Source organism: Delphinapterus leucas, chromosome 5 (genome assembly GCF_059928025.1).
Source record: "Delphinapterus leucas isolate spDelLeu-1000000601 "Yukka" chromosome 5, BTC_Dleu_Yukka2, whole genome shotgun sequence".
NCBI classification, from domain to species: Eukaryota; Metazoa; Chordata; class Mammalia; order Artiodactyla; family Monodontidae; genus Delphinapterus; species Delphinapterus leucas.
This window is the reverse complement of record NC_143133.1, coordinates 82,425,147-82,441,449: the sequence shown is the minus strand read 5'-3', so window position 1 is coordinate 82,441,449 and position 16,303 is coordinate 82,425,147.

The following is a 16,303-nucleotide window of genomic DNA, read 5'->3' as shown; positions in this document are numbered from 1 at the left end:
TACCTCCTAGAATGCCACTGTGGAAATAAGCTGGTGCCTACAAAGACAAGTAAAAAATGATTGGAGCAGTAGGTAATATCTTTGTCATTGTAAAACATTATCTGATACAGATACACAAAGAAATGAAGTCAACTGAGTGCCAGTTATAACCATGGAAAAGAGCAACAACCAAAACAAAACAAGAACAGGAGGAAGGAGAATCACTACCACTACCACCACCACCTAGAAATATTAACTGTAAAAATCCAAAGACAGAAATGGAGACAGGTCTCAGGAAAAGAACTATAATCCAACATAAGCTGGCAGAGTCAAAGTGCATGAAGTATTTTCATTTCAAATACAGTGTTGTGTGCTTTCTTTGTGTATATACACACACATTTCTTTTATATATCAGCTTTTCCTCAAGTGTCCCACTGTGTTCTCTTTTTTTGAATGCGTATGGAAAATTTTCTTGAAAATATTCATGATGAGGAAGGCATCAATGAATTACACACTTATTTGTTTGATGGGAATAGATACAGATTAATTCAATAAATATTTGTGTTAATGAAATGTATCAGTCATTTTGCTGTCTTCAAAAACATTTTTTTGGTCTAGTTTAGTAGACAGACATATAAAGAGGTAATACAGGTTCATATGAGTACAATAATGAATAAGTGCCTATCCTTGATTGGGTAAGAAAATATGCTTCATATAGGAAGTAGCACAAAATTAAGATATAAGGGGTGATGAGGAGTTTTCCAGATGAATAGTAGTGGCATAATTGTATAGGGTGTGGTGGAAGTTTTATTCATTTTTCAGTCTGTATTTGGTTGCATTATTACTTTGAAAAATAAATGAGTTAAAGTTAATAGAGTAATTAGAAAATCACAGAGTATAGGGTAGATCCCTCCTTCTCATCATTATCTTCCCCCATTTCCTGAAGTGACATTTGAAATTTTAACAGATATTTGTTATTAAAAACCCATAGAATGTCACATAATTCTATCATGAATATTTCCAGCTATTGAAGTTAGAGGCAAAAATAGGAAAAAAGGAATGTTGAGTAAGTAACCACAGGTTAAATTCTGTAAAATAAATTGTGAAATGAAAGTACAACTATTAAAAATGTTTATTTCGCTGTTAAGAACATGGCTAGTTACTTGACTACAGATATTGCTGAGTTCCTAACTTGCTAACAGTAGAGGCAAATATTGAGCCCTGATGTGGTGCCCTGATATAGCACCATTCCCTAGAGAGACCAACCAGCCACCTAGTGGTAAGCTATTGCATCAGATCCTTTCTGTGCAGGACAGAGCAGAGTTTTGGACTTAATGCAATAGACAAGTATTCTGGATGGTTTTGTTTTTTGCCTCTATTATTTCTGCTGATACCACCATTTATGGACATAAAGAATGTCTTATTCACTGTCATGGTATTATGCACAACCTTGTTTCTGATCAAGGAATTTATTTCACAGTAAGTGGACTTGTTTCACTATGAGCTAATCCCCATGGATTTAATTGTTCTTACTGTAAATCCTATTACTCAGAAGTAGCTGAACTTAGGGAATGGCCTACAGATGACTCAGAGCACATATTTGGAAGCAAACTATGAAAGAGCAAAATTTCGACTCACAGGATGCAGTAATGATTCAGAGACCAATAAATTGTTCTGTTTTTCCTATAGACAGACTGTGTGGGTCTATGGGGTGGAGCTGGGCATAGCTCTTCTAACTATTATACCTATACAGGTTTACTCATTTGTAAAATTTTTGCTTTTTATGTTTGCTGCTTTGAGTGCTGCTTGTTAGGAGGTCTTGTTGACCGAGAAGTGTTTTCACAACAGTGGTCATGTTGAATTATAAATGACATTTATACTTGGATATTGTGGACTCTTCATGGGACGGAACCAAGAGGCAAAGAAGGGTGTTTTCTATTGGGTGGAATGATGGATTTTGATTAAAAAGGTGAAATCAGATTACAAAGAAAAGTAGGGGCTAGGACAATGTCTAGAATGCAAGGGATTTGGGAGACACCTTTTATTATTCCCATTTCTAGTAGCAAAGTTAATAGAAATCCATAGCAATGAAATCAAGAGAAGTCAGAACTTCAGGAATGAAATTTTGGGCCACAAAAAATTGTAATAGATAAATAAATACATATATGCATGCATACATAAACAACAAGGCAAAACAAAACTCCTTAACCTGATGAGATCATGACAGAAGATTATGGCCAAAGGTAAAGGAAACAAGGAATGGAAGTAAAAGAAGAAAGTTAGAAATACCAGTTATGTGATAGCAACCTTGTGATCAGCATTAGTAATGAGGACAGTAGCAGTATGCATATGGTCTTCCTTGATTTTTATGTGTGTTTGTGTGTATATATATTTCAGTTCCAGTTTCTATTGGTATCTCATTATCTATCCATCCATCCTTATTTACATTTGTGGTTTTTTTCATTTGTATTGAATATTTTTCTTCTCCCTCCTATTTCCTCTTATTTTATACAAGTTTTGTTGAGGAATACATTTCTAATGTAGTATTTGGGTAACAAGATATTTAGATGTTCCTGAATTTAAGGGGGAATATATATATTCCAGATGCTGATCTAATGATTGTTGGGATTTTGTCTCTCCTCATTTTGGGGAGAGGTTAAGAATATCTTTATTTGTAGAAAGGCAGTTGAATCCTAAGTTGGAAATGAAACTTGCTTGTTGTTCTTTTGAAGTTTAAACATGGAAGTGTGTGTATATATGTTTTGCAGCCATGAAGCCAAGCAGGACTCTGCATGGCCTTCCTAGGGACAGACCCCACCCCATGCCCCCTTTGTGTCCCCAACTCTTATTTATAGAAATGCTTTAGCCTCCTGGGCCTTCCCCGAGTTCCAAAGAGAAAATTTAATCAGAGAAGTGAAAAAATACAGAAACAAAGGAAAACAGTCAAGCAAGACAAAATAATAATAGTTCAGCCATAAAACAAAGTCAGTGACCTTTAGTTCCCGACCTCAAGGGCTATAGATAATATTCTGAGCCATATCCTTGAGTTATTTTGCAGATACTGAAACCCCCGCCAGGTGGAAAAAGTTAACTACATGCACACCACAAGCACATAGGCCCCAGGTTGGTTGGAACCAGAGGTTGATGATGTTAATTCCTGAAACACAACCCTGTTACCTCACCAGCCAATCAGAAGGATGTACAGGAGCTGATCATGTACCCTGCGACCCCCTTTCTCACCTTGCCTTTAAAAACCCTTCTCTGAAAGCTATCTGGGAGTACAGGTCTTTTGAACATAAGCTGCCCCTTCTACTTACTTGGCCTCACATTAGATGCTTCTTTCCCTTACCACAACCCAGTGTCCATAGATGGCTTGTAGCGCACTGGCAAGCAGACCTAAGTTTGGTTCAGTAACAGCCAAAGGGTTGTGCTATGCTAGTCATTGCCTCTAAGCTTCAAAGTGATCCTTCCATACCAAGATTTTAGGTACATATTGGAGCTAGGACCTTGTAAACCACATTTCAGCTTTGCTAGCCAGATCTATGTTGGCCTCTGTCAACAGAGGGAGACCAAAAGTACTTCCTTCTTACAGTCTGTTTCCTGTTAGTTTCCTGTGGGTTTCCTATTTCCTTGTGGTTTCTCTAAGCATCACCCCCACTTTACCATTGGAAGGCCCTTCCCGCTGTAATATCTGAATCCAGTTTGCAATTTACACAACATTTAAAAAGTTAGTTTCATTCTGGTTCGTTTCACCTCTAAACACATTGTCATTCAACCAGTACCCTAATATGGGACTCCTTTTCAGAAGTTAGAGACAGCAGTACCAGTTGAGCTGTGCTCCTTCTTTACAGGTCTGCCTTTCAGTTCCACAGGGCCTCTCTTCTAACTCTCTACCTGTTAATGATCCTAGCCTCTTCTTTTCATTCCTTCAGTTGTAAGGGTACCAGCTGCTTCTGACAGTTATAACTTCAGTGACACTTTATAGTACTCTTTTTACACTTTGTTTCCTATTTAACAATTTTGAATCTAGCTTGCAATTCTTTATGTTATGTTTTCTCTAATCAGATATTCCTCTCGTGTTTTGTGTTGCCTTAGTGGACTCTGGATGCTATAGCTCATTTTAGAGAAAAGTTAAATTGACAGTCTCAACTTTCTATTAATATAGTTTTGGCCTTGGTTATGAATAGCATGGACAACTGTCTTTTAGATTATTTAATCTTTTGCAGAAGAACACCATGGAGATAAACTCATATGTTTTTAATAGTTACATAACTCTCCTCTGCAACTTCGTATTTTCAAGAGGATGGTTGGTTAGGCTATCATAATATCTTCTTATTATGAAACCTACAGATTTTTGATAAAATATTTTAAAAGTTTTAAACAGATGAGAGTATAAGAATAAACTAGGATACGTATTTTATACATATATACATATTTATACACATATATATTGATAAAAATTTATGATATATATATCTCATCATCAAATTTTTGATTGAGAGTCACTTTTTAATAGTACATTTACCCAGATTGTTTCACTGAATATCTAAAACCTTGAGTTACAATTTCCAATAAATCCCTCCTGTGTAAGTACTAGTAAACTTACATAATTAGGGAAATGCCCCAGTAGTTATCTTACAAAGTATCATCTCGATATGGATATAGATAAATTTCTATAGTTACTTATTTTTGTGAATGTCTAATCTTGAAATAGAAGTCAGATGAGGAAACTGAATCTACGTCTTAAGTTCTGAAGATAAATTATAAAGGAAGTATAAAGTGATTCTGAGATGTGGTTGTATCCTGAAAAAGCATCATAAAATCTTATTTGGGGGACGGTCTTCCTATGTTAACTTAGCAATATTGTCATAGAAGACACTAAATAAAGGAACAATCAAGAGGAGGCATTAGAAAGATAGACACCATAAAATGTAGAAATATATATAGATGTACAAGTGACATTAATTGTTGGAGTTGTTATATATATAATGCAGAATAAAAACATTTTAAAATAGTGATAAGGAGGTATCAGAGATTTTTTTTCTTTAAAGATTTCAAGTAATGGAAATAAAAATTTAATTGTTGAAATAAAAACCTAATAAATGGGTTAAATAGTAAATTAGACATCCTTTCCTCTATTAGAAAGTTATTTATCAATAGGACACAAAATACATGAATCATAAAATATTTTTTAAAAATAGGTGGATTTCATTAAAACTTTTAATAGTCAAAAGATATTGTTAAAATTAAAAAGGCAAACCACAGACTCAGAGAAAAATAATTCTAAACACTTATCTGATAATGGACTTGTATTTAGAATATATAAAGAACTCTTACAACTCAATAATAAGGCAAACAAACAAGTAAAAATGTCGTAAGGACTTGAATGGATGCATAACTAAACAAAAAGGGCTATGGATGACTAATAATAGACATTTGGGTGATCATGTGTCCACAGAATCTTGTATGTGGATGTTTATAGTGGCTTTATTCATAATCACTAAAACTTGGAAGTAACTTTAATGTCCAACAAGGGGTGAACAGATAATGAAATTATGGTATATACATATAGTGAAACACTACTCAAAATGTAAATAAATGAAATACTGATATGTGCAACAACATGGTTGAATCTCAAAATATTATGCTAAGTGAAAAAAACAAGACAAAAATAGCTACTTACTGTACGATTCAATTTATATGACATAATAAAATTAAAAGAAAAATAACTACTGCAATAGAAATCATATTAGTGCTTGTATGGGGCCAGGGTTAGAAATAAGGTGTACATAAAAAGCAGAATGAAGGAACTTTTGGGGGTAGTAGAAATTTTCTGTATCTCAAGTGTAGTGGTAGTTATATGATTGCATACATTTATCAAAACTCATCAAATTGTTTACCTTAAAATGGTAAATTATATTTGATGCAAATTAGACCTCAATAAATGTGAATTAAAAAATTATTTATACCTAATATTTTTTCCATTATTGGGACATGCATATCAGAATTTTGGTGCTATTAGCACCAGACCTATAAAAAAATGGCATGAGCAAAAAAAACAATTGTTTCTGTCATCTATATCTTATTATAATATTTAGAACTAAAAATCTTATTATTTTGACAACTAAATTTGACTTTCTCAATATCACAATCTAAGCTATATGAACTTTATAATCAGTCATCTCTGATTAAAAGATGTATAAACATTTTCCCTAAGATAACCTGCTGTGGTAAGATACTTTAGTGTCTCTTTTAGCATATGTTTTGTCCTTTGCAATATGGTGACAATGCTGCCTGTATCACTGGATTATTATTGAGTAAATAGGATAATATTTTTCTGCTTCAGTAGAGTATGTGATGCATAAAAATCATGAAAATATAGTTATATATGTTGTTGTCATTGCTCTGCTATTATTATTGGCACAGGAGGGAAGGGGGCAGGGCACAACCATTAAAAGAATGACAGAGCCATTGAGGACAAAAACTAGTTAGAACCAACTAGGTCCAAGAGGGCAGAAGATTTGACTTCCAGTAGACCTTGAGCCTCATTATATGCTCATTGTAATAAATTAACATGCTAAATGACACACCTGCAGGTGCCATGACAGTTGAGGCTGACTATAAAAGGCCAAAAAGTGGGCCCAATTCCTGGAATCCCCACCCATTCCCCAAAATAGTGGGAATAATCCTCCTACTTGTTAGACTCTGAAACTACCCAGACCATAAAAATTATAACCCCCCAACCTGGGGCCATTCTCACCTTCTGAAACTACTGCATTCTGCCTGTGGATTGTGTATCTCTCTAAATAAACTTGCTTTCACTTTACGATGGCTTGCTCTTGAATTCTTTCCTGCACAAGGTCAAGGACCCTCACTCGGTGGTCCCTCCCAGGAACTTGCCTGACACCTGTGACATGGTCATCCTCTCACCACTCATTCTCCTGCAACATATCATTATTATAGTTACATTACTGACTTAATTCTCATATTTATAACATTTACTCCTTTTAGTTTTTCTTTAACTGTAAATAATTTTAATACTAATTGGACACCTTCAAAGCAGTATTAAAACTGTACGTTGTCTGCTCAAATTCTTATTTCTGATGCCGAAAACTCAGCCTCTGTGCACCAGAATCCAACCTCAGAGACAGAGTTTTCGGTGAAGCAGAAAAGAATAGCTTTATTGCTTTGCCAGGTAAAGGGAGACACAGCAGACTTGTGCCCTCAAAACTGTGTGCCCCCCACCACCCTTGGGGGGAATTAGTGAATTTTATAACAGTGGTTCAAGGATGGGGTTGTTGATAAGGATCCGGTTGTGTTCAGGGCTTGCATTCCTTTAATCTGGCCTCAAGCAGTTTCCTGATGAGCTTCTGTTGTTCTCAAGATTATCAAACTGTGGCCTTCTCTCTGGAATGAACAGTTCTTCATCAAGTAGGTAACAGCTTCCATTTGTTGGGGGCTTTAGTTCTTCAGAAGAGCTCAAAGATGTTGTTATGTGTATCCCTTGAGGTGGAACCAGGACCCTGCCCCGAGGCTGCACTATTGTTTCTTGACTGCTCCTCCCTTGTCTCTGCATCCCCTCCCTTCCCTGATTAGCAACTGTTTGAACCTGCCTTTGGAACTCAGGGAAGGTCATAGGACTGAAGCCTATTTCCCACAAACAAGAAATGGGGGACATACAGAAAGGTTTCCATGCCCAGGAGCCTCACAGGGTCCTGCTCAGTTTCATTTGTGAATATTTTAATATATAATATCAAATTAAAGAGCTGTTAGCAAATGCAAGTTCATGTACCTGACACACAGTGAAGCCAAACAACCCAAAACATCAGAGTTTGGAGCAGAGAGAGGTTTATTGCAGGGCCAAGCAAGGAGAACAGGTGGGTTGTGCTCAAAAAACACTAACTCCTGGATGTTTCTTGGGGGGATGCTTTCATAGGCAAAATTTAGGGTGAGGACTGCAGGGTATGTGGCTTTCTTCTGAATGGTTGGTGGTGAGATAACCAGGACTCTGGTACTCAGCCTGAAGTTACCATCTTCCACCTGGGTGGGGGGAGGGGGTATTAGTTCTGGTAGAAGAACTCAAAGACACTGTTATGTATATTCCTTGAGGAAGAACCAGGACCCTGTCCCATCCTACACTGCTGTTTCTTGACAGCTCTTACTTTGTTTCTGAATTCCCTCACTTCCCTGATTTGCAACTGTTTGAATCTGCCCTTTGGAACTCAGGGAAGGTCAAGGAGGCTGAATGAAGACTATTTCCTACAAACAAGAAATGGGGAACACAGAAAGACTTTTGTGCCCAGGAGGACTCCACAGGGCCCTGCTCAGTTTCAGACCTGGAGAGTGGATAGTCACAGAATAGCTAATGACATTATAATTAACTCCAACAAAAAGAGGGTGATAAGGAAATAGTACTAAATAAGATAGTAAAACAATGGCTTTTGCTCAGAAAGCAACCAATGTACATCTTGCCCCTGCATATTTCAGTAACAGGCTTCAACAATGTGACATTTTTCTGAAGAATTATTGAAGACATTATTGTATTCTGAATCTATTGAATTTTTCTGCTATATGAAACCATAATTTATTCTAAATTCAAGGAGGAGAGCCTGACAGTTCCATGCATCCCTGAGATGCACAGAAATGTCACTGACGGCCAATTAAAAAGACCAAAGATATGAACAGACAGAAATATAGCTCTCATTAAAAGCAGTAAAGAGAACCATTTGGTAAAAGGCATTTTTATCCACTTGTTTTTTACCACCTTCAACAAAGTCTTATCATGTAAGTAATTGGGTACAAAATAAACTTATTCTAAATTGATTTTTTAAATTTGTGTCTGCCTAATTTTTACACAATTTTAGAAAAATGGCACCTGAAAGTTATTGCATGTAGCTTTTCTTTATTAGTTTTGATTTAGGTGCAGTTGAGATATTTTAAAAACTTGAACTTTAAGAAACTGTGTGAATATAAAAAGTTTCTGCAAATTAACATGGATAAAATAATCTTTCTGTGATGAATTTGGACCTTTATTAGAACAAATGTTATCTTATGCACCTCTAGAAATGTCAGATAATCATAAAGTTTCTGTCAGCACTCACAAATATCTCCTAAGAAAAGAATAAAAATGATTTTAGTGTTTACTGAGTCTATTAAATGTGGTTCAACTGTACTGCAGCAATGTGTAGTGAAAAGTGAATTCTGAAAGACTCTTGTAAACAATCACATGAATTCTATGTATGCAAAATAAAAAAAATAGTTGAAAAGTAGTGTGGGTAATGGTGCAGTGTGCAAGTACTTCTTTAAAAAAAATACAACCACTTATCCTTTTGATGTAATATAGAAATAACCCTTTTTTTTTGTTTGTGGATATATTATCACCTCAGTATAAGAAGATACAAATGAAAACTATTAAAAGTAAACCCTTACATACCTTAGGTTTTTATAGATTTTATTATGCATAAATACCCTTACAGATTTTGTCATAGTTGTTTAACGTTGACCAGAGGCATATGAATACATCTTTTGTTACCCGAATGTTGTTGATTGGAGACATATCAATATCACTTACATAACAGATCACTGGCCACAGACATTATTTTCTGCAAAAATCCCCCTGTCAATAATGAGTTAAAAGATGATGTAGTTGGGTCTTATTTTGCCACAGCCTTTTCCAAAAGTGCTAGTCATTATTCTGATGTCTTCTTACAAGCATAATAGTTTTAGACTTTCTAATTAGAAATAGTTTACCAGACTATTATTTTACTCAAAACTGTTATTTATTTCAGACCTATTCATTCAGCATTTTTTATTGCATAATTTCTTTTTTTTTAAATTAATTTATTTTTGGCTGACTTGGGTCTTCGTTGCTGTGCACAGGCTTTCTCTAGTTGCAGTGAGTGGGGGCTACTCTTCCTTGCGGTGCACGGGCTTCTCATTGTGGTGGCTTCTGTTCTTGCAGAGCATGGGCTCTAGGCACACGAGAGTCAGTAGTTGTGGCATGCAGGCTCAGTAGTTGTGGTGCGTGGGCTTAGTTGCTCTGCCGCATGTGGGATCTTCCCAGACCAGGGATCAAATCCATGTCCCCTTCATTGGTAGGCAGATTCTTAACCACTGCGCCACCAGGGAAGTCCTATTGCATAATTTCTTTTATGACCTTTTCAAGACCTACATCCAGAATTAGGAGCATAAATCTTCTCAAATTATGAGGCTCACCTGTTTCTTCATCAAAAATAAACTACATTCTGAGAGAAACACAAAGCATAGTTTTATAGTTAATTTTCCTTTGTTCTAAATACCTACATAAGTTTTAATATTTATTTATTTTGTTGGTACAGTGTCTGTGACATTATACTAATTTTAACAGGGAGGAAAAATGTTATGTACATGACTCTTGTTATAGGTTCAACTGTGTATTAGTCTGGGTTCTCCAGGGAAAGACAAGCAATAGTATACATACATACACACACATACATACATACACCAAATAATTGACACACACATCTATATTTACTGCAAGGAAGTGGCTCACATGGTTATAGAGTCTGGAAAGTCTCAGTACCTATAGTCGGCAAGCTGGATGCTCAGGAGAACCAGTGGTATAATTCTAGTCTAAGTCCACAAAGGCCTGAGAACCAGGAGAGCCCATGGTGTAAATTCCAATCCTAGTGTTAATCTGAAGGCAGAAGAAGACTGATGCCCCACTAGAAGATAGGCAGATAGAGACAGTTTTTTCTTACTCAACCTTTTGTTCTAATTTTGGCTTTCAGTAGATTGGATAAAACCTTCCCACAAAGGGAAGAGCAATCTGCTGTACTATCTACCAATTAAGTGTTAATCTCATCCAGAAAAACCCTCATAGACATACTCAGAAATATGTTTAATCAAATATCTGGGCACTGTGACCCAGTCACGCTGACATATAAAATTAACCATTGCAAATTGTTTACCTCCAAAGTTTGTATGTTGAAGTCCTGAACCCCCAAGACAGTGATCTTGCTTGGAAATAGAGTTGTTGCAGATGTATTTAGTTCAGATGAGGCTATGCTGGAGGAGGATGGGCCCCAAATGCAATATTACTGGCATCTTATAAAAAGGGGAAATTTAAACACAGACATGTACACACAGGAAGAACACCATTTGAACATGAAGGGAGAGATGGGTTGATGCATCAACAAGCCAAGAAACACCAAAGACTGCCAGCAAACCAGAAGCTAGGAGAGAGGCTATCCCTCACAGCTCTTAGAAAGAACAACCTTGCAGACAACTTGCCCTCAGGCTTCTAGCCTCCATAACTGTGAGACAATACATTTTTTGCTTTTTAAGCCACTCAATTTGGGGTACTCTGTTAGGGCAACCCTAATGAATTAATACAACACTCAGAAGTATGTAAGGGTGCTGCCTCACCAATTCTGGTGTTCTTTATGCAAAGTCTGAAGCATTGCCCATGTTGCTATTTCTTTGTTAACAAAAAATTTTAAATCATAAATATAACCGTATAACATTAAGTATTAAATATGTCACAACCTCAGTTTGTTGTCCACAGAAATTTAGAAACTCTTCCTCCAAAAGTGATATATTAAGTCATATGGACATCAAAACAGCATTTTGTGCTGTTTACACATCCATGCCTCACAGAATTCTTCTTTAATGTAGTATCTCTTCCTGATATTTCCATTTGCTTGAAAACCTCTGATCCGATGAAATTTGGTTGGGCTATGAAATAAACACCAGGCTCCTTTTTTTCATGCATTTCCTATCTCAAAAATAACTTTATTCCTATGTTCAAGACATTAAAAATGAATTCTCTTAAAATATAAGTACTAATATTTAAGTGACTGAAGTGTAGTAATTTAAATTTGATTTCAAACAAAATAAAATCCATTGACTTCATCAAATCTTAAAACCAAATTTCAAATTAAAATATTAATTTTAAGAGATCTGAAAGTTCTCTGGATTATGTGGCTAATTAAGGAGTTGCAGAAATTAAATGGTAAAAATGAAGCATATCTTCAGATTACAACTTAAATTTAGGTCAGATTCGCTGACAAAAATATATTTTTAAATGGTAAGATAGGTATTAAACATTCAAATAAATATTGGCATATTCACTGTGAGTAAATTGAAATTCAGGAGTGTAGAAAGGTAGAGTATATATGCATAAGAGACAAAAAAAACCCCACTAAAGTAAGAGTGTCAAAAAAAGGGGAATTAAAAAGAAAAGAAGAGCAAGCATCAAGATGAAGCTTTGCCTGTTTGTTATTATTAATTTTCAAGTTACTTGATGATTGACACATTAAGTAATATACTACCATTCTAGGGCAAAAAAAAAATCATTATTTTTCTTAACAGTTTCATATGAAAATGATTTAATTTTGATAGATTTGGAGAGTAATACATTTGGAATAGTTTGATATGAGACAGAATTAAGGCAACACATGCAAAATTACCTTTGGAAAGCCCAGTAGATACCACAAAAGAAAGGCACTCATCCACCAAAATCCATTAAAACTAAGATACAAGTGGTTTGTGTCACCACTAATTGTCAGATATAGTACATGCAGTTAGAAAATTGTATAGAGAAAATGGGGTCAAGTAGCCTGATATTGACAGTTCAAGTATTTAGCAATGGAAATATGTAAGAAACTGTTGAATTTTAGACAAACTTTGAAGGTGAAGCCAACAGAGTTTGCTGATGTATTAGATGTGGGGAAGAGTGGTGTGTATAAATAAAAGTAAATAACTCTGAGTATTTTTGCGTTGAGCTATAAGAAAAGAGAAAAATTTACTAAAATGATGAAGCAAAAGAAATCAGCAGAATGTTGAGGTTTGTGGAAACAGGGAGTTCATTTTTAGACCCATTTACTTTGAGATACCCTAATAGACAAGTATATCTGAGAATTAGATGTTAAATAGCGTGACTCAAAAGTTTAGGGGACAGCTTTTTAGTTGGATGCAATCCTACTTGTCAATTTTTGCTTTTATTGCCTGTGATTTTGGTGTCATATCTGAAGAATCATTGCCCAAACCAGTGTCAAGAAGCTTTTCTTTTCTCTTATGTTTTCTTCTAGGAATTTTATTGATTCAGATCCTATGTTTATATTTTTAATACGCTTTGAGTTGATTTTTCATATATTGTGAAATAAGGATCCAGTTAGGGCTGGGGGAAGGAGAAAATGGGAAAATTTTGGTTCAGGGGTAGAAAGTTTAAGTTATGTAAGGTGAGTTTTGGAGATCTAATGTACAAAAATATGATTATAGTTAACAATACTGTATTGTATACTTAACATTTGTTTAGGGGGTAGAACTCAGGTGTTTTCATAAGAAATAGAAAGAATTTTCTTCTGTTGAGGTCAACTATGGCTTAGATATTTAATGTCAGTGGGTTGAATGAAACAAATGCTTTTTTATAGTGGTTTAAGAGAGAAAGGCAAGAAGCAAGTAGAGGCAGCACATATAACAACACTTTTTATGACTGAAGCAGTATAAGGAGAATGGGAAGGATGAAATTGCTAGAGAGAAGTGTGGGGTCAAAGAAGTTTTGTGAATTTGAAAGAAATTATATCAAATGTATAGTAATGCAAATGATCCAATGAAGAAGAATTAATGATATTGGAGAGAACATATATAAACATACAAGTAATTTATCTTGGATGCTTATATGTCTACTCTATAGATTTTATACATTTTTCTCTGCAATAATATTATTTTTCCACCTAAATGTAAGAATTTGAAATATGTTCAGTTGCAGAAACTATTTTTTTGCAATAGATTTGTACCAATGAAAACATTTAAACAGTTTTTTAAAATGATAAACCTTAATAAAACTAGGCAATGGAAATACCATGAAGTATGGATTTTTAAACAAGTTGCAAAATGAAGATCTATTAGAGAAATAAGTGATCTAGTGTGGTAGGGCTTGTCAAGATGTATTTCATTGAAAGATGCCTTAATATACAATTTAGATAGTTTTACACAAATGTTCTGGGAGTCAAACATTATTCTTCAAATTTTAAATTCTTATTTGAATATTTTAGCTTAAAATTGTGTTAACTAAGCTTCAAGGTACATTCGTTCTATATTCAGAAAGATATTAAATATAAGTTATGAATGCTAAATTTATTTATTAAATTTGAAATTTATGAGCAAATACAACTAGCTACAATCCTATACTGGACATTTTAATAATTATTTTGTAGTACAAACTTCTCTTTTCTCAACCTCAAAAAATAACCTTTATATGTAAACTCTACCTGAAAGGTTTTGTTTTCTTTTGTCTTATTTTATTTCATTTTTTATTTATTTTGTTTAAAAATAATGCCTAAATAATCCAAAGATTTTGTTAGAGTAGGCCATCTGTTGATGAAATTTTGCTGTAGGTTTTCCCAGTTCTCTTTGATATGCTCTTCATAAGTGTGTGCTCTGTGCCTGAATGTATTAGAAGTATCTCATTCACCCTCAACCTTAAAAGGTTGCATTATGTTCACAAGTACCCTCCCTCCTTCCATATAATGTCCCTTACACTTAGCCTTCTGATCTCAGCTTTCTAATACTAAGAAACACCTTTTCAGCACTAGAAGCTGAAATTTATCTTTAAAACTTCTGAATATTCATTGAAATTCCTTTTTCCCTTTATTTGTATATACAAATATTCAGTCATTTAAATGATAGTTAAGAAAGTCTAGATGACTATGTGCTGGCATTTTAGAGTCTCTAGACTTAGAAATCCCTCTACTTTCTGACCAGGGCAGTATTTTCATCCCTCTCATTACCCCAAATCTGTTTTTAAAATACTGAATGACACTGGCAGCAAACTTCATGTCATCTACATTTTCCATTAAATCTTCCCAATTCTTTCAGTCCTTTGCCTTAAGACGGGAATTGTCAATAGTCTGACTCATTTTGAACCACAGAATTAATGTTGCTTGCTTGATCATATGGAGGATAAGCAAGTCTTCCTAACTGAATACATTAAATAGACATAAATAGGTAAGTAACAACATACTTTTGTGAATAATACAACACATACATGAGTATATTTAAAATTAGAGATCTTATGCTTCACAAGTTTCATGATGGTTAAGTTAGACTTGGGGAAAGAGTAAGATTCAGTAAAGAAAGGGGCTGAAGGATGCTCCAAGACAAAGCCTTAGTTTGTTCCAAACCTCAAGAGAAAGTCTGGGCAGTTCCTGATGAATGTGAATAAGATCAGTGAAACAAGAGTCTGAGAAGTTTGGGTGTGGCTGTATTGTGACGAAAAAAGATATCAATTGCTCTTTTAAACTGGAAGGACTTAAGATTTTTAAGAAAGCTACTGGAAAGTTTATATACTGCATCAGATTTTAAACGTTTTTATTTATTTTGAAATTTAACACATATGCATGAAGACGTATAACATTAAAATGTATAATACACCAAATTAAAGAGCATGCATGTGTGTTCACTGCCCAGGTCAAGAAATAGAACATTGCCAGAAGCCACGATGTGTTCTTTGCCAATCATGATCTTCTCTCCCTCATTTAGAGAAAACAGATGTCTTGATTTTTTGTTAATTTTGTTTGTCTTTCTTTTTAATTTTACCACCTAAGTGTATATTCTGAAATAGAACAATTTATACTGGTTTTGGAATTTTATATACAGTTAAGTCCCCTGCATATGAACCTTCAAGTTGTGAACATGCGTTCGCATGTCCAATCTCATAAGTTATTTCACGTGTCTGGTGTACACTGTCATGTGCATGCATCCTCTACAATTGGTTGTGCACTTTACTGTACAGTACTGTATAGAGTACAGTAGTACAGTATCTTTATTTCAAGCCTGAGATATCAGAATCTAGCATAAAAGCAGCAGTGATGCTTCTTAGCTGGTACAGTGATAACGATGGAAACAAAAGTGAAAATAATTGAGAGAATGGAGCAAGGTGAAAAGATGGTAGCTGTCACTCATTTTATTATTATTATTTTTATTGGCTCATTCTTATAACATGAATCATTCAACCATTGGCACAATTCTAAAGAAAAAGGGCAAGATCTTGGAACATGTGAAGTCTGCTGTGCCGCCAGTAATTTTGAAGAAGTGTGGAAAAATGATGGAGGAGATGGAGAAACTTCTCAGTGTGTGGATGCAGGTTCAGCATCAGCGTCGAGCCCCGCTCAGCTTAATGCTGATTCAAGAGAAAGCTAAAAGCCTTTATGAAGACTTGAAGAAGAAACACGGCAAAGACTCAGAGGGCACATGTTTTAATGCCAGCCATGGCTGGTTTCATCGGTTCAAGGCTAGAGCCAACCTTCACAATGTAAAAGTAAGTGGTGGGAGGCTTCCCTGG